Source organism: Marmota monax, unplaced genomic scaffold, assembly GCF_021218885.2.
Source record: "Marmota monax isolate L192 unplaced genomic scaffold, Marmota_monax_Labrador192_F-V1.1 WCK01_AAM20220418_F8-fsc00132, whole genome shotgun sequence".
Taxonomy (NCBI): domain Eukaryota; kingdom Metazoa; phylum Chordata; class Mammalia; order Rodentia; family Sciuridae; genus Marmota; species Marmota monax.
The window spans coordinates 5070398-5090297 of record NW_026695199.1 but is presented as its reverse complement, the minus strand read 5'-3'; the positions used below and the strand labels follow the sequence as shown (position 1 = coordinate 5090297).

At 34.6% G+C, this 19900-nt stretch overlaps 1 pseudogene; it reads left to right on the top strand.

Moving 5' to 3' along the window:
• Nucleotides 1–18367, top strand: part of LOC124082285 (UDP-glucuronosyltransferase 2B31-like) — a 40242-nt pseudogene extending 21875 nt beyond the window's left edge.
• Nucleotides 18368–19900: the final 1533 nt, after the last annotated feature.

The window sequence follows — 19900 nt, the reverse complement described above, 5'->3', positions numbered from 1 at the left end:
CGTCACCTCTCAACCACTACATCTGGCAAAAATGCCATGCGTCATCCCGACTCGGCTGTGGCCCTCAGCAAATTGGTATAACAAGGAAAGGCTAGAAGTGTTTCCTGTCTAACCCAATGGTATAGGTGTTCTCAGAGGTGAGAGGACAGAATCTCCATACCACAGCTGCTTGAAAGAAAGAACAGAAAAAAAAATGTATGTTGCACACGTATCAAGGAATACAAATTGCACATTTTTAATGAGTACCTATTAATTTGTACCACTTGTATTAGTAGGCTGTCCTGAGTTTCTAATTATAAACAGATCTATAAGCATATTCTTTAAAATAATCAAAGAATTGATGTATATTTATATTTAATGAATATCACATCTTCATGACACAATTTGAAAGCAAGCATTTTCTACTACATCATTATTTGAACTTTCAAAACATAATTTTCCCCAAAGTAAACCTGTCTTAGTAAACAGAAAATCTGATTTTATACAATGTTTAGAACCAAATATGATCATTCTCCATTCCACAAGCAGAGAAATGAATATTCTGCAAAGTCCAATCCTTGGCTAAATGATTTCTTCATTCACAATAAGGGATAATGACAGTGTAAATGGAAAAGTTAAGAGAATAGGTAAAAGAAGAAAAGAAAAAGGATGATTAGCAGGCTAATCATGACCAATAAGAAAGGCTATTATGGTAGTGAAGTTTTGGAAAAAAGATTCACATCCACATTATCAGATCTATGTGAATTCTAATTGCTCCAAGGAGCTTCCTTGCCATTCGCTATTAGATTCCCAGAAATTTCTGTAATTTACAGGGATCAGATACTTGGAAAATATAGCAAAAATCTGAAAAATACACATTACCTTATTTATGGTATATTTTAAAATAGGTAGATGTAAGGTTTTGGAAAGTTCCCAACATGAAGAATTCATAAATACCTGGGATGATACAGGCATTATCATTACACATTATATACATGTATTGTACTATCACACAAATCTCCTTAAATTATATAATTGTTATGAGAAAATCAAAATTTTAAAAATTGTAGTAAAGGAGAAAAAATAAAAGTGCATTCTTGCCATTTACTTTACAATAAAATTGATAAATAATGTAGAGACAAATAATTAAGGTGTACATAATATTTATAATAGTTATTGATAAGACAAACACTGAAAGATAATTACATACATAATATGGAAGAGTGATGTTAAAGCTTGTACTTCTTTCATGTTATTACAATCATTTTATCAAAGAATACTGAATTCCACTGTCAGCCATTATGCAAATATATTTGGAAAATGAGGGAAAATTGTAAGTAATATTATTTTATAGGAGGATGAAAAAGTATATATAATAGGATTAGAGTTCTCTAAATATGTGCCTTATATATGCACCTAGTTGTATGAATAGAAAACAAAACAGAATGAAAACTCTCATATTTATATGTCTTTGTTATCTAGGATGGAACCCAGGTCCTCATGCATATTAAGCAAATGTTGAGACACTGAGCTGTATCTCCAGCCCTTAAAAATTAATTAAATCAATTTACATTTTGAAAAATAAGGAGATTGTTAGTCACTAATTTCTTTTTTCATATTATTTCATTATTTATAATAAACTTTTAAATTTTACAACAGTGTTACAGAATGAGGATGTCTTGTCATTATCAGTGGTTAATCAATAATAGAAATATTTGTTACTTAATCATGTAAGTAATACACAAATTAAATAAATAAATTAATTAAATAATAAGAAAATATTTTCTACAACCTGGATGTAGGAGGAATTAAGCAGAGCATCAGTGAGATTAAATAGTGAATAAAATTGCCTACAGTACTAAAGGTCTTCTGAATCACATAGAATATCTGATGTACTGCATGAGTCACAGGAATACTGCATTCATCAAGAGCAGATGCCATCAAGGTAACATTATAATTTTGGACAATGCTCTATAGATAATATAGGGCCTATAAGTCAAATAGTAAATTATTTTAAACTTTTCCTTTAAATCTTTTTTTTTCAAACAAAGTTTAACCTATAGTTAGTGAGCAAAATATACAACTTGGTTTGGGAGTATGTAGACATTATTTCACAGGTAAAAACAGAAAACAATAAATTGAAAACAAAAACAATAAGAAGCATAAGAAAATAATTTTGACAAATTTCCAATAAGTTTTGGATCTCCATTTCATATTTTGGAGGGAGATTTTATTGAATAAGCAGAATTATTCTTATATAGAATATAAATATAACAAGAATCAGAACCAACTCTTAGGATAATTCTAAGACAATTCCAGGAAGCATTTTCTTTTTCTTCAGGACTTTTCTAAAGATTAAAGTGAATTAATGATTTGTGTGCCTAGATCTCTACTGGAGAAAAGCCTGGTGGAGCTCCCACCAGTGTGCAAGTTTTTCCTGGCAGACACAGTAAGATGATAACAAGAATCTGTCACAGCCAAGTCTACGCAGCACAGTCTACTGAAATCTCAGTTTTACAATGTGAATTCAAGGCAAACATGCCATAAATAAACAAGTAAAGAAATATGTTCATCAAACATGTAGCCACAAATTTGTATGAAGAATCAATAGACCTATAACTATTTCTTAGAAATTCTAAATCGTAATGCCAGAATCCTAAACTCCAGTGATTCTTTTTTTTTATTTTTTTATTATTAGTTGTTCAAAACATTACAAAGCTCTTGACATATCATATGTCATACATTTGATTCAAGTGGGTTATGAACTCCCAATTTCCCCCCTTATAGATTGCAGAATCACATCAGTTACACATCCACATTTTTACATACTGCCTTACTAGTGTCTGTTGTATTCTGCTGCCCTTCCTATACTCTACTATCCCCCCTCCCCTTCTCATCCCTCCAATCTTCTCTCTCTACCCCATCAACTGTAATTCATTTCTCTCTCTTGTTTTTTCCCCTTCCCCTCACTTCCTCTTATATGTAATTTTGTATAACAATGAGGGTCTCTTTCCAGTTCCATGCAATTTCCCTTCTCTCTCCCTTTCCTTTCCAACTCTCATCCCTGTTTAATGTTAATCTTCTTCTCATGCTCTTCCTCCCTGCTCTGTTCTTAGTTGCTCTCCTTATATCAAAGATGACATTTGGCATTTGTTTTTTTAGGAATTGGCTAGCTTCACTTAGCATAATCTGCTCTAGTGCCATCCATTTCCCTGCAAATGCCATGATTTTGTCATTTTTTAGTGCAGAGTAATACTCCATTGTGTATAAATGCCACATTTTTTTATCCATTCATCTACTGAAGGGCATCTAGGTTGGTTCCACAGTATAGCTATTGTGAATTGTGCTGCTATGGACATCAATGTAGCAGTATGCCTATAGTACGCTCTTTTAAGGTCTTTAGGGAATAGTCCAAGAAGGGGGATAGCTGGGTCAAATGGTGGTTCCATTCCCAGCTTTCCAAGGAATTTCCATACTGCTTTCCAAATTGGCTGCACCAATCTGCAGTCCCACCAGCAATGAACAAGTGTACCCTTTTCCCCACATTCTCACCAGCACTTGTGGTTATTTGACTTCATAATGTCTGCCAATCTTACTGGAGTGAGATGGTATCTTAGGGTGGTTTTGATTTGCATTTCTCTGACTGCTAGAGATGGTGAGCATTTTTTCAAGTATTTGTTGATTGTTTGTATGTTCTCCTTTGAGAAGTGTCTGTTCAGGTCCTTGGCCCATTTATTGATTGTCTTATTTGTTTTCTTATTGTTTAATTTTTGAGTTCTTTGTATACTCTGGAGATTAGGGCTCTATCTGAAGTGTGAGGAGTAAAAATTTGTTCCCAGGATGTAGGCTCCCTATTCACCTCACTTATTGTTTCTCTTGCTGAGAAAAAACTTTTTAGTTTGAGTGAGTCCCATTTGTTGATTCTTGTTTTTAACTCTTGTGCTATGGGTGTCCTATTAAGGAATTTGGAGCACGACCCCACAGTATGTAGATCGGAGCTAACTTTTTCTTCTATCAGACGCAGAGTCTCTGTTTTGATATCTAGCTCCTTGATCCATTTTGAGTTAACTTTTGTGCATGGCAAGAGAAAGGGATTCAGATTCATTTTGTTGCATATGGATTTCCAGTTTTCCCAGCACCATTTGTTGAAGATGCTCTTTTCTCCATTGCATGCTTTTAGCACCTTTGTCAAATATAAGATAGTTGTAATTTTGTGGATTGGTCTCTGTGTCCTCTATTCTGTACCATTGGTCCACCTGCCTGTTTTGGTACCAGTACCATGCTGTTTTTGTTACTATTGCTTTGTAGTACAGTTTGAAGACTGGTATAACTATACCGCCTGATTCACTCTTCCTGCTTAGAATTACTTTTGCTATTCTGGGTCTCTTATTTTTCCATCTGAATTTTATGATTGCTTTATCTATTTCTACAAGAAATGCCATTGGGATTTTGATTGGCATTGCGTTAAACCTATAGAGAACTTTCGGTAATATTGCCATTTTGATGATGTTAGTTCTGCCTATCCATGAACAGGGTATATTTTTCCATCTTCTAACATCTTCTTCAATTTCTCTCTTTAGGGTTCCGTAGTTTTCATTGTATAAATCTTTCACCTCTTTTGTTAGGTTGATTCCCAAGTTTTTTTTTTTTTTTTGAGGATATTGTGAATGGGGTGGTTGTCCTCATTTCCATTTCAGAAGATTTGTCGCTGATATACAGGAATGCCTTTGATTTATACGTGTTGATTTTATATCCTGCCACTTTGCTGAATTCATTTATTAGGTCTAGTATTTTCTTTGTAGACCCTTTTGGGTCTGCTAGGTATAGAATCATGTCCCCGCAAATACTGATAATTTAAGTTCTTTTCCTATTTTTATGCCTTTAATTTCTTTTGTCTGTCTAATTGCTCTGGCCAGTATTTCGAGAACTATATTGAATAGAAGTGGTGAGAGAGGGCATCCCTGTCTTGTTCCAGATTTTAGAGGGAATGCCTTCAGTTTTTCTCCATTTAGAATGATGCTAGCCTGAGGCTTAGCATAGATAGCTTTTACAATGTTGAGGTAAATTCCTGTTATCCCTAGTTTTTTCTAGAGTTTTGAACATAAAGGGATACTGTTCTTTGTCAAATCCTTTTTCTGCGTCCTTCAAGATGATCATATGGTTCTTATCTTTAAGTCTATTGATGTGGTGAATAACGCTAATTGATCTCCGTATATTGAACCATCCTTGCATCCCAGGGATGAATCCTACTTGATCATGCTGTACAATTTTTTGATATGCTTTTGTATCCAATTCACCAGAATTTTATTAAGGATTTTTGCATCTAGTTTCATTAGATATTTATCTGTAGTTTCCTTTCTTTGAAGTGTCTTTGTCTGGTTTCAGGATCAGGGTGATGTTGGCCTCATAGAATGAATTTGGAAGAGCTCCTTTTTCTATTAACTCTTCTTTAAAGGTTTTGTAAAACTCCGGTGTATACCCATCCGGTCCAGGGCTTTTCTTGGTTTGAAGTCTTTTGATGGTTTCTTCTATTTCCTCCTTTGTTATTGGTCTGTTTAAATTGTGTGTATCTTCCTGACTCAATCTGGGCAAATCATATGACTTAAGAAATTCATAGATATCTTCACTATCTTCTATTTTGTTGGAATATAGGGTTTCAAAATAATTTCTAATTATCTTCTGCATTTCTGTAGTGTCTGTTGTGATATTGCCTTTTTCATCCCATATGTTAGTAATTTGAGTTCTCTCTCTTCTCTTCATTAGCATGGCTAAGGGTCTGTTGATCTTATTTATTTTTTCAAAGAACTAACTTTTAGTTTTGTCAATTTTTTCCATGGTTTCTTTTGTTTCAGTTTCGTTGATTTCTGCTCTGATTTTAACTTTTTTCTTGCCTTCTGCTACATTTGCTGTTGTTTTGCTCTTTCTTTTCCAGGGTTTTGAGATAAAGTGTGAGCTCATTTATATGTTGTTTTTTTCCTTTTTTTGAGGAATGAACTCCAGGCAATGAATTTCCCTCTTAAAACTGCTTTCATTGTGTCCCATAGATTCTGATATGTTGTGTCTGTATTTTCATTTATCTCTAAGAATTTTTGATTTCCTCCTTTATGTCTTCTGTAACCCATTGATCATTCAGTAACATATTGTTCATTTTCCAGGTGATGCAGGATTTTTCCTTCCTTCTTTTATCATTGATTTCCAGTTTCATTCCATTATGATCAGATAACATGCATGGTATTATCTCCACACCTTTATATTTACTAAGAGTTGCCCTATGGCATAATATATGGTCTATCATTGAGAAGGATCCATGTGCTGCTGAGAAGAACGTATATCCACTTGATGATGGTTGATATATTCTATATATGACAGTTAAGTCTAGGTTATTGATTGTTTTATTGAGTTCTATAGTTTCTTTATTCAACTTTTGTTTGGAGAATCTGTCCAATGGTGAGAGTGGTGTGTTGAAGTCACCTTAATTGTTGTGTTGTGGTCTATTTGATTCTTGAACTTGAGGAGAGTTTGTTTTATGAATGTTTCAGCACCATTATTTGGTGCATACATATTGATAATTGTTATGTCTTGCTGGTGAATGGTTCCTTTTAACAGTATATAGTGTCCTTCTTTATCCCTTTTGGTTAACTTAGGTTTGAAGTTGATTTTATTCGATATGAGTGTGGTCACTCCTGCTTGCTTCTGAGGACCATATGAGTGGTATGATTTTTCCCAACCTTTCACCTTCAGCCTGTGTATGTCTTTTCCTGTCAGATGAGTCTCTCCTGAAGGCAGCATATTGTTGGATCTGTTTTTTTTAATCCATGTTTCTAGCCTATGTCGCTTGATTGGTGAGTTTAAGCCATTAACGTTTAGGGTTACTATTGATATATGATTTGTACTTCCCGTCATGTTTATTTATTTATTTATTTTAATTTGGCTTGTTTTTCCTCTTTGGTTATTTCCCCCCCGCCCTTTACTGAGTTACCTCCCACTGTTAGTTTTGGCTGCTGTTTTTCATTTCCTCTTCTTGTAGTGTTTTGCTCAAAATGCTTTGCAGTGCTGGTTTTCTGGCTGTGAATTCTTTTAACTTTCATTTATCGTGAAATATTTCAATTTCATTGTCAAACCTGAAGCTTAATTTTGCTGGATACTATATTCTTGGTTGGAATCCATTATTTTTCAGTATTTGAAATACGTTGTTCCAGGATCTTCTTGCTTTCAACATCTGTGATGACAAATCAGCTGTTAATCTAATTGGTTTACGCCTGAATGTAATCTGCCTCCTTTCTCTTGTAGTTTTTAGTATTCTCTCTTTGTTCTGTATGTTGGATATCTTCATAATAATGTGTCTTGGAGTTGGTGTATTACAGTTTTGTATGTTTGGGTTCCTATAGGCTTCCAGAATTTGGCAATCCATTCCATTTTTCATTTCTGGAAAGTTTTCTAAGATTATATCATTCAACAGGTGCTCATTCCTTTGATTTGGACCTCTATACCTTCTTCTATCCCAATGACTCTTAAGTTTGGTTTTTTATGACATCCCATATCTCTTGGATGTTTTGCTCATGGTTTCTTACCAACCTTTCTGCGTTGGCTATATTCTTTTCGAGTTGATAAACTTTGTCATCATTATCTAACTTCTATTTGATCAAGTCTATTTGTAATATTCTCATTTGAGTTTTTGATTTGGTTTATGGTTTTCTGCATTTCTAGGATTACTGTTTGATGTTTTTAAAATCTCTATCTCCTGGTAGAGTTCATTTTTTGCTTCTTGAATCTGCTTATGTAATTCATTTTCAAAGTATTCTTTCACTGTTTGGATTTGCTGTCTAATGACTTCTTTAAGATTCCATTCCATTTGAGTCAGGTATGCCTTGAGTTCTTTTTCTGTCCATTTTTCTGATGCCTCTAGGTTCTTCAGTAAATTTAAGTTGTCCTGCATTGTTTGTAATCCTTTTTTCCCTTGTTTTTTTTCATGGTGTTCACATTACTTTCCAACTCTGTTTAACTGCTGTGTTTCTGTTTTCTCCTATAAATTCGTTTTGGTTTTGTATATCTCTGTGGTCTCTCCTTTGTGGTGGGAGACTATGTCTAGAGATGTTGGGCTTTATTGTAATTTAAAGCTGATTCATTCAATTCATAAAAGGCTTACAGATTCTTCAGGCATATAATTATCTGTTGTTTGGTCTTATGACTTTATGTTTAGGTTGGGTGCTATGATGGTATGAAGGTTAGTATGTCTAGGCTACTTTGGAAGATTGATCTACTGAAGGGGAATATTAACAGGTGAATGGATAAGCATATTTGGTAATAGCTAGGTACTTAGGAGCCCTATAGACAGCCTCGGAACATTCACCTATTTGCATTTAGAAAATTACACGTAATGAAAGTCGTAATGCTTGGGATGAAAGTTAGGGGGAAGGGGAAGGAAGGAGTCCTGCTAAAGCCAATTACGCTAGGAAGGGATCCTGTCCCCTGAACTCTGGTGATGTCAGCTCTCTGCTATGGCGGGCACCAGACTCCTTGCCGCAGTGTCCGATGGGAGGAGTGGGTCTTGCCTGTCTCTGGTCTGTCCCAGACTTGGTTTTCGTTCTGGTCCACTGTTTCATGAAGGCTTGGTTAGCAACCTTTTCATAGGGTCTCTCCACTGCACCCGGTATCCCGCAGTGCTGAAACGCCTCCGCGCCGGTCGCTAGGGGGTGGCGGCTCGGACCTCCGTGCAGGGTGGCTGACATTCACCTGTCCAGGGCATGCTGTCACCTCAAATAATCCCAAATTCCCCAGCTAGGTCTCACTTCAGTGGAATATTGCTGGGAGTTTCTTAGCAGGTGGAATCCGAACATTCTGATGTGTCTCTCTGTCTGAGTGGCTGAAGAGGTACTGAAAGCGCTGCCTCCCCGCCCGCTGCCGTGTTGAGTCCTTCTCCAGTGATTCTTAAACTCCCAAGTATAGCAAGGTTTTAAGATGGAATTTACTATATTATTATTAAATTTAAATTATAGGGAATTTTAGAGAACAGAGGAAGTTAAGTAAAAATTCATCTGAATTGTACCTAACTTTACATATACAGAAAGAAAGGACCAAGAAATGACCATATTGCATCATACAATCCTCACCATCATATTATTGTGTACAACAGAATCTTGCACCAAAAACAGGTTAGTAATAAATGTTTTTTAGTAAAACCAGCACAATTTTTAAAAAGGCTTCACATAATGGCCCTGTTTTTTTTGAAAAAAAAAATCCAAAAACCAAAAACACAAAAATACAAAAAACAAACCATAAGATCTGCAAAGAGTATTCAGTGAAATTTGGCTTTTTAAAAATTTCCAGATAATTTCCTTGAAATAAACACAAGTGATTTAGCAAAAGTATAAGCAAGTACAAATAAAGATGGAATAAGATCCTATAGCATACTATAATACAAGAATATATATTAATAATTTATGACAGGTGAGTAGAAACTATTTTAAGGCAATATCATCTACATACAAGGTATCCTAAATATCCACCTCACTACACTTACGTAAAAAGTTTTCATGACAATCTTATCAAGTTTAAAGGCAGTAAGGAAGAACAATTTTAGGATCATTTCAGTAGTTCTAAGAATCACTGTGATGGGGTTTTGCAAGAGAGGAAAGCATTGTGCTTGTCTCTGAAAACAGCAATAACAGAAAGGATTTATAATCAATATGCATGGTGGAGACCCATGGAAAAAAATATCAGTAAGAACAAACATTGGAGGTCAGGAGATTCTTATGAAAACAAAGTAACAATATTCTGCTTTTTAATTTTTTTTATTTATTCTTTTTAGTTATATATGACAGTAGAATCTATTTTGACATATCATGCAGACATGGAGTATAATTTTCCATTCTTGTGGTTGAACACAGAGCACATAGGGAAGATATGTCTGATTCATTCTACTATTTTCCCATTTCCCTCCCCACTCTATTTCCCCAAGATCACCCTGTCCAATCCAATAAACCCCACCTCTTCACCCCCCATCTGTAACCCCACCAACTGTGAGTTGCAACTGCATATCACAGAGAATATTGTGCCTTTGCTTTTGAGGGATTGGCTTATTTCACTTAGCATAATAGTCTCCAGTTGCATCCATATACCAGAAAATGACATAATTCTATTCTTCTTAATGACTGTGTAATATTCCGTTGTGTATATGTACCACATTTTCTTTATCCATTCATCTGTTGAAGGGCACATAGGTTGGTTTCATAATTAGCTATTGTGAATTGAGGTATTATAAACATTGATGTGGCTTCATAAATATAGCACGCTGATTTTAGGTCCTCTGAGTATATTCTGAAAAGTGGAAAAACTAGGTCAAATGGTGGTTCTATTCCAAGTTTTTTGAGCTCCATACTGCTTTCCATATTGGTTGTACCAATTTGCAGTTCCACCAGCAATGTATGAATGTACTTGTCTCCACACATCCTTGCCAACATTTCTTATTACTTGCATTCTTGATAATTGTCATTCTGACTGGAGTGAGATGAAATCTCACTCTAGTTTTAATTTGCAAATATCTAATTGCTAGTGATATTGAATATTTTTTCATATATTTGTTGAATGATCATATTTTTTGAATGTACTTTCTGGTCAGTTCCTTTGCCAATTTATTGATTGGGTTAGTTGTGTTTTTAGTGTTCCATTTTTTGAGTTCTTTCTATGTCCTGGAGATTAATGCTATATCTCAGGTACAAGTGGCAAAGATTTTTCCTCTTTCCTTAGGCTCTCTGTTCATGTTTTTCTTTCCTTTGCAGGGAAGACACTTTTTAATTTGATATTATCCCATTTACTGATTCTTGATTTTATTTCTTATGTTTTAAGAGTCTCATAACAAGTTTCCACTGAACACAGAACACTGCTCAGACGACACGTGCAAAATGGTAAAAGGTAAGGAAGATGATTCCATATCCATAGTTACCAGAGAGAAAAGGTTAAGAATTCTTGTTAGACTGATTTTTCAGGGTTCTAGCTAAAAGTGGACATTCCAAAAATTACCCAAGATTTAAACAGGATCTAGAAGAGAAAAGTGATCTAAAGATTCTGACCAGACTTTTTCAAGGACAGAATGTATATCAATCCTCCTTTTAGTCAATGAGGGAAAAATCATTTATTTCTCTTAACAATCTAAATTGATTTACTCATCTCATCACTCTCTGTTGACTTCTCAACCAGCTCTGTCCTAGACTGAGACTGGTAGCATAGAATATTTGCTGAATGATGTTAACAGTGAGATATTTAATGAAAAATTTTCCATTAAAACAAAATAAAAAGTTTAATCATTGGTTGTTTGGTGTCTCACTTGTGAGGGAAGTCAATTGAGATCACTAGTCTTCAGTCCAAATCACCATTAATTGATGGAGTGAGGATGGGAATGGCCATCTGACAAATTTTCTGGTGTACAATTTGAGTTTTTGGTGATGGTTTAGATATCAATGTCACAGTCACAGTCACAGTTATTTCTAAGAACAAAACATGAAAGCATTCAACTTAAGTAGATATCTTTAGAGAGCCCAATAAGTATCTGCAAAGTCAGGATATAGTTCTCTATGGACAAAGTCAGGAGGCCTGGAGCAAATATGGACAATTTTATTTGGTAGTTATACTCACATATGGAAAGGAATTAGAATTGAAAATTCATTGAGGGTGGACACATGAAACTGTTAAATTTACATGTTAAAGCAGCACAAAGTGATGTGCTATAACATTCCATTTTAGTAAAATGTACCTACAATCCTTAAGCTCATTTAAAATCAGTGATAATCTAAATAATGTTATTCTTGAAAAAAAGTTTCTCACTTCTTTGGATTTATAGGATGATTTGCATCAGTACATAAAGAATGGGAACTGACTACATAGGACTTTGTAAGTTTGCCTTGTTGAATCTTTTTTGCTAGTAATATAAGATGAAAATTCTAATCTCCTCTTAAGGCTGGGAAATCAAGTCAGTTGTCAGAGTTCACCTTTAATAGTTTCAGATTTGGGAAAATTTCTCTTCTGTTGCAGTCTCCAAAATATTTTTAGGTTCATGGACCTGGTGTGAAATACCTTGTGTATAAATGCAGACAGGAGAGAATCCTCATGGCTCTCTTGTCATAAAATAATTTCTTGGTTTATTAACAAAACCAAATACATTAAGTTAAACTCATGTCAAAATTGCATAAATTCTTACTTACATTTTTCAATTAGTGTTTCAGTGGTTAATTTTAGTTTAAATGGCTAGATATATAATTATCATATAGAAGGTAACAGTATGTATCATGTTTTCAAGTTGAGATGAAGATTTTCAAAAACTGGTTTGAGGAAGATATACTATGACATCTTCAAAACTAGATATCATCTCAAGATTCATCTTGTAAACCCTATGTAGCCAGTTAATACATACAGAACAAATTATAAGCTTGTAACATACTTAATACTGATTGTTAAGAAATGCAACTTTGTTTATTAAGCCAATGTCAAACTGATCTTTTTTACCAAATATTTTATTCAAATCATGTGCATGTGAATATGAAGTATATTTGGATTTCTTTTTTTCTTCTTTATTTTTAGATGTTTGTTTAATTCTAATATCTACATATGCTGATTTAACTCTAAGTCAATGTGAACAGAAATTTCATGAATTTCATAAATTTCATAAGAAGGGCACTTTAGCTTAGGAAATATCACACATACAAAATACATACTATTATGTATTATGTATAAATAAATACACTGCATAAATAAATACACTGCATAAACATGAACAGACACCTTCACAGATCCTATGGCTTTCATTCTAAAATTTCAGCCAGGGATTAGAAAACATGCTTTACTCCTGTAATGGTTAATTTGAATTGTCAATTTGATTGGATTAAGAGACACTGAGGATTAAGAGGCTAATGTGTGTATCAGGGTGTGTCTAGGAATGATTGGCATGTGGAATAGCCAATGGAAATGGAAACCCTTCCTAAGTATGGGCAGAACCATCTAATAGGATGATGGGTTGGATAGAATTAAAGTTAGAAGAACCAGGAAGCAGCAGCAAATGCAAGCTTGATTCTTCTTGAATGGGTTCTTGATTGCTCCTTCAATCATATGAGGATATCAGACTCTCACTTCTTCACTCTTCCAAAGCAGTATCTCCCAGTGGTTCTCCAGAAGCCTTCAGTCCTGGACTAGGGTAACACCATTGATCTCTTTTGTTCTGGGGCTTCAGTTTTTTGGACTGCACAGCTACTCCAGCCTGCAAATTGTAATTCTGTACTATTCAGCTTCTGGTCATGTAAGCTAACCTAATATGTCCCCTTCTTATAATTATACTTCCTGTTGATTTTGTTTCTCTAAAGAACCTGGACTAATAGAATCATCATATAATATTTTATCCAAACTGTGTTTTTGATAAAAATGTAACAAGATGAAATGACCTAGTCAATATGCAGTAAGATTTTGAACTAATATTTGTGAAGAAGGCTTTTAATGTTTTATTTTCTGTTTGCGTAAAGGGTCTATCTTATGGAGGCTGAATGTTAGGCTGAGGAGAGAGACATCTTTTGCCCGCTAGTGGATAACATATTTGTTTTATTTCTAATTAGCCTTTTTTCCCATTCAAACTCAAGTAGTTGCCTCTAGGGGATGCTGAGTCTCTTAAATGCTCTCAGTTGAGTCAAAGGAATAGTGACTGGAAGAACCTGGAAGCTGAAGAGGGAATTATAAAGGGTGTCCAGGGGCATAGAGTGAAAGAACTATTAGCCCTCGAAAGGTGACGTATCAAAGGGTGTGAAGGAGCTGAGAGGAACTATGAAGGTAGAAAAAGAGAAAGAGGAGGAAGTAGTGATGGAAAGGAAGAGGTTTTAGGGAAGCCAGTATTTGGTGATCATAGATTGTGAAGAGAAATTTGTACACATATGACAACATTCTCAGTAGTGAAGTGTTAGATAAAAACTAAGTATCCAATATGGACTTATAGATAGGCTGTTTTTCATATACATATATCTTCTATAACTTAAGTTCCTGGGACTTTGCTTACCTATTAATCTTAGGAAATAGTAGCACTGTATCTAAACCCAGATAAAATTTAAATATATTATACTGTAAAAATCCATTAAAAAGACAAAACATTCCATGTTTATTCAGTATCTAGATGACCAAAATTTAGAGAAACAGAAAGTAGAAATATGATAGTCAAGTCAGAGCCTGGAGAAAAGAGAATTGTGTCCAATTTACATAATTTCTTGGTTTTGCAAAGTAGTAGTGTTCTGGAATTGTTGGCATTAGGATGTAAATATATGTAACATTACTGAACTATGTACCTCAGAAAATTTTAAATTATATATTTATGTTATGTGTTTTTGAATTTAATTTTCAAAAGAGCCACTATTCTAGTATATCCTGAGAATATTTATTTTTTCTTTCCTTATGTGTTTAAACCAGTTATTAGTCTTTGCTCTGCTCTTGGATTTGTGATGGTACAAATTCTCTCCTTCATAGGAAATAGAAGACTCTGTCTAGAGCTAGGAGAGATTGAGTTGTGGTGTTTTCACTGGGGTCAATGGTTGGAAACATGACCAAAGAAAAAGCCAATGTGATTGCATGAGACTTTGCCTAGATTCCACAAAGGTTAGATAAGATGACCTAATGGTACAGAACTATGGAAAGAGTCTATTGAACTGTCTATAGGGTCTGATAACAGAAATTTCCTTGCAAAAGGGAAATTCTTGTGATATCTTTAATTTGTCTCAGTATTCACTTTCACTGTCAGGTAAATATGAATGCGGCTAAAATAATGCAGAATTTATTTGTGATTTAAAAAAATTGGCATTAACACTGTGCTAAGAAAGAAATATATTTAACAAATTCAGTGTGAAATTGATATTGTATTGGTATGCCATATACACAGGAAATTCCCAAATTATGCCCTGCTATGTCCTTTTGTACCATGCAGGACACCTGAGGACAGTGTACATATGAATGAAGTTACATTTTAATAAGCACTAGCATAGTGATGACAAGTAAGTATTAAACAGAAATCACATCCCACATATTGTTATGGCTGTTTACCAGTGAAGAGTCCTTGCTTCCCAGAATGCTGAAGTATAACACCAGAGAAGCAGATGGAGGCAAGGTTAGAGTCCATAGTAGAAGCTTTATTAAAGGACAGTAGAAAAGACTTCTTCCTGGAGGAAGAGGAAGACCCAAGAGGTGGAATCAGTGGAAGGGGGAGGTCTTCCTTCTTTTATAGCTAAAGTCTTCTTTCAGCTTTCCCACATTCCTGTCACATTCCTGTCCTTTGTTCTCAGTTATCTTGCAGTGATGGAATGTAGGTGGGAAGGACCAAAGGGTGGAGACAGGTGGGCTGAAAGAGTGATCTGGGCAGGAAGGGCTTTTGGATTAGCATCTCCATGGCTCTGGGCCTTGGGGACATTTTCAATTCCCCCAAGTGCTACCCTGGTTTCCTGGATTCCATTCTCAATAATGGCCTCCATTTTATTCATATATTTACCTAACTACACTAACTACCTATTCCATTCATCTCCTAAATGATGAAAGAGATCTATTCCTGGTGTTGTCTATTTGCCATTCAAAGATGGAAAGGCTGGGTAACTACCAAACCAACTAGACTTGGAGAAAAAGAAGAATTATCCTGCCCTGGTGACTGGCTATGCTATTTTCTCAAGATTGAAGATCACTGAGTTAGGTTGGAGATAGAAACCTGCCCTTACCATGGACTCTGTGGCTTAGAAAAAAATGTGATTCCACAGGGAAAAACAATATAATAATTTATTTTAAGAAAGGAAATCTGAGTAAACTTTCTCAAATATCACTCAAAAGGAAAAAAGTGAAATATTCAGTTAAAAATTTTACTACTGTAAAATTCAGATTTGTAAAGAATAACAAATGTGGGAGGTCATTAGAAATGTTTATGTAGCTTATTGTCCTAAAATTATATATATATATATATATATATATATATATATATATGTATCACATTGATAAAAAAATTAAACATAGCATACCAGACATTGCTAAATATAAATATTCTTACATAAAACACTCTCCTCTATTTAATTACTATTTCAGTTGTTCACATTATTATTCTTTATTATTTCTTGTTTTCATATCTCATTTCATTATCTGTCATATGAGTAGCATTCAGCTATAGAATTTCTTAATCTCTTCCAAACATTAATATTCTATATTTGAAATTGTCTTAAGGAATGAGAGGTCTGCTTTACCCTAACAGGTTTTATGTGGATTTAATGGCAAGAAACTAGATCTATTAGGACCCAATACTCAACTGTATAAGTGGATTCCTCAAGGTGACCTTCTTGGTAAGAGTGAGAAAATGAATCATGAAAATATGAAGAAAAGTCAATCTGAAACATAATAGTTAAGTGTATTTTTTAATCCCTAAGTTTTATGTATTTTTCTCTTGTCAAAGAAAAACAGATACTGAACAACTATTTGCATTTTATTATATATGGCATAATAAATTATCTCTATTTCAGTTGTAATTCTCTTTCATAGTTTTTTAGTAAATTCCTGCATTGTCTCTGTCTCCAATTTCTCCAATTTTAGACTTATCCTTTGACCTACTGCAGGACTATTTGAAATGCCATAAAAATAAGATCCTGTTCCTTTACTAAATGTTCTCTGCATTTGCACATTCTTAATCATGAACTGTACTTCATTTCATGATGAAGTGTAGTCAGTCCTATCTCTGATTCCAGCACCACAACCACCTTGCTCCCTGCTGCCTTGGACAATGCATAGTGCTATGCTCGAATTCGGGGACCCCCGAAGACTACCAGAGACCCAAGATCGATGTAAGCAGCAAAGAGGTGTTTATTGTGAGCTAGCTCGGTCCTCCGCACGCACACACAGCAACTGGTGAAGCAGAGAGGCCCCCAGCCCAGGGTTTGCAGCATTTTTATACATTCTTTGGAGAGGGCAGGGACTTCACATACATCATAGCAAATCATCACACACCACAGGAAAATCAAATAACAACTCTAAAACATGATTAGCACATTCACTGGCGGGAACAAGTTGGATAGGGGTGATTGGTCAGTACAAAAGGGGTATTCTTTTGAACTGATTGCTTTAAGCCAAGAGGGGTGTACATGCTGAACTACATGGTTTCCCAACAGGTTATCAACTACCATAAACTACTGGGAGGGTCATCTGGCATCCCAGGTATTTCCCTGTCTCATGCTGATTGGTGGCTGCTAGGGGGTTGTTATGGATCTCCACCTAGCCTGACTGAGTCAGGGACACCTGGCGCAGCAGATCTCTCCTGTTATTTGTAGATAAACAACTTAGCAGGGTGGGAATGTGCCTAGGAGTGCTCTGTGGGTTTTTCCAAGGACAAAGGTCATGTCCCTTCCTTGGACAGGCTTTGCTCTGAGGTAGAGGCTGGTTTTTCACATAGCAGACTCAAATTGTCATTATTCCTTTAATAGGACACATTCACATCCCTCAGTCCCAATGACTACACTTGGTGTTATTACTATCAGAATGTGCTCTTTCTTTTTCTCCACATGGCAGCCTTTCTTCATCTTTCAAGTCTCAAGTCACACACTTCCATGTAGACTTCGCTTATCTCATCAATGGACTTAGGTGCTTCTTGCTCTGAGATTTAAAAGCAAGAGCAGAGGCTAAGCTTTCTCCCCACAGAATGCTCATGCTTGCTACAAGTAAGTCTTGCTACAAGTAAGTCTTGCTACAAGAAAGTCTCTTCTAGAACTCTGGAAACCCATTCTTGAACGCAGACCAACATGAATCATCTCAGAGAACGCAGAACAGACTTGTCAGGTGCAGGCACAGGAAGAGCCCATGACATGACTGGGGTACAGGTACCAGAGACAGACCACTTGGTCTTTCCCAGCTGTGTACAACTGCTCTAGTTATTTAACTTCTCTGCACCTCATGTTCTTTATTTCTAAAGCCAAGTCACCATAGTATCAATCTTTTATGGTCATTGTGGAGTTCAAATAATAAATTGTTTAAATATTCTAAAAAAAATAAAAATAAAAGCAATTTTAGTACATTTTTCATGGTTATAATACTCTGCTATCTAAAAATAATTAATTTTCCATGGTTTATGTTCTCATCTTATTTCTGACTTAAAATTGATAGTTTGCTTTAATTTATTCTAATCCTAGGTCATCCCCAAACCAAAGCTTTTATAACTCATGGTGGAACTAATGGCATCTCTGAGGCGATCTATCATGGGATCCCTATGGTTGGTATTCCATTGTTTGGGGATCAAACTGATAATATTTCTCATGTGAAGATCAAAGCAGCAGCTGTTACATTGGATTTTCACACAGTAACAAGTACTGATTTGTTTGAAGCATTAAATATAGTCATCAAAGACCCATCGTGATTACACCAAATTTTTTCATTTAGGTGTATGTATAGATAGACTCCCTTGATAGTGAAGATAATTTTTTTCTTATTTTTAGTCCATTTTTCAATAATTAAAATAATTTAGACAATGTGATATGTGCTTTTGCTAAATCAGTTCTTTTAAATTTTAAAATCAAACTGATAACATTGACTGCATGACTAGTTATCATAAAATCCATGTGATGCTAAAAAAATTTCCTGTGTAGCTAAATGTAAACAATTTTTTTAGAAATACAACAAATACACAGAAAAGCTAAATGAATTTAAGGGAATTTTAAATAATATTTCAAAACTTCAATTTTTAAATTAATAATCTTTTATATATTGTATACACTATTATGAAGTGTGAAATGATTTGATAATATATGTAATAGCCAATCCAGTTAATTTTTATTTCTATCCTTTAAATAGTAATACTTTCTATTTCAATGAAACTTTAAACTCTTCTTTTCTACTTTTTTGTAAGATATATATGAAGAGTTGTACCCTATAGTCACCTGACTGAGCACTTCCAGAACTTATTTCTTCTATCTATCTGCGATTTGGTACCTGTTGCCCATCATCACTAAATGCTGTCTGTTTTGTTGCCAGAAGTTTGCTAAAACAGGAATGAAGAAAAAAGGGGAGAAGTTTATTAGATCTGACCTGGGAGTCCTGAATATGGTATTCTTCCAGTTTAATCCAACAATAAGTGGATTCAATACAAGATTCCGTGTTGTCTGTGAGAAAGGAAATTTTTGAAACATAATTGAATATTAAAGTTTCTTTTCCACAGATTTCATTCCTGAAAAAGGGGTATAAACATTTTAGGTTAAAGAAAAATCAAACATTGTTGAAGATTAAACTATATGAATCCATGTAGAATTTTAACATACTGATTTATTAATCATACCAAAAAAACACTTGATTACCTTAATTTTGATTATGCATTGAGACAAAATCAGTCATGGTACCAATATGGTTTCTCAAATTCTCAGCCTGCTTTAACTCATTTTGGTGCATAATTTTGTACATTTAACTTTCTTAAAGAAAGCATTCAATAATTACAATTGTGTAAAAAGTCTACTCTTCCCTTTGGGCTTAAGAGACCAGTATTGCTGGTGTCTTTTATTATAATCCAGTCTCACCATCAATTCTCTCCTGAAGTATGCAGAAAGTCATTTCCCTTCTTCCACTTAAATCACTTCCCAAAAATTAAAAACATAATGATTCCTATCTGCTTTTCACAGTACAATTGAGCTATTAAAGAAAATATTTGGTTTCATTAGCTCATTATTATTTAATCTTAATTCTTCAAATAAAATGTTCTGGTTTCCCACTCTCATAATAATACTTTGAAAACAAATGCTAATTTTCAATTTTAGGTTTGATAATATGGAACAGAAACAGAAAGAAACTTGCTGAATTTGGCTCTCTCCTCAAATAGAACACAATGGTATCTATATTTGTTTCAGTTATGTAGTAAACTGTAATGAATTTTTGTAGACCGTTTGCAATTGTGTTTACTGTC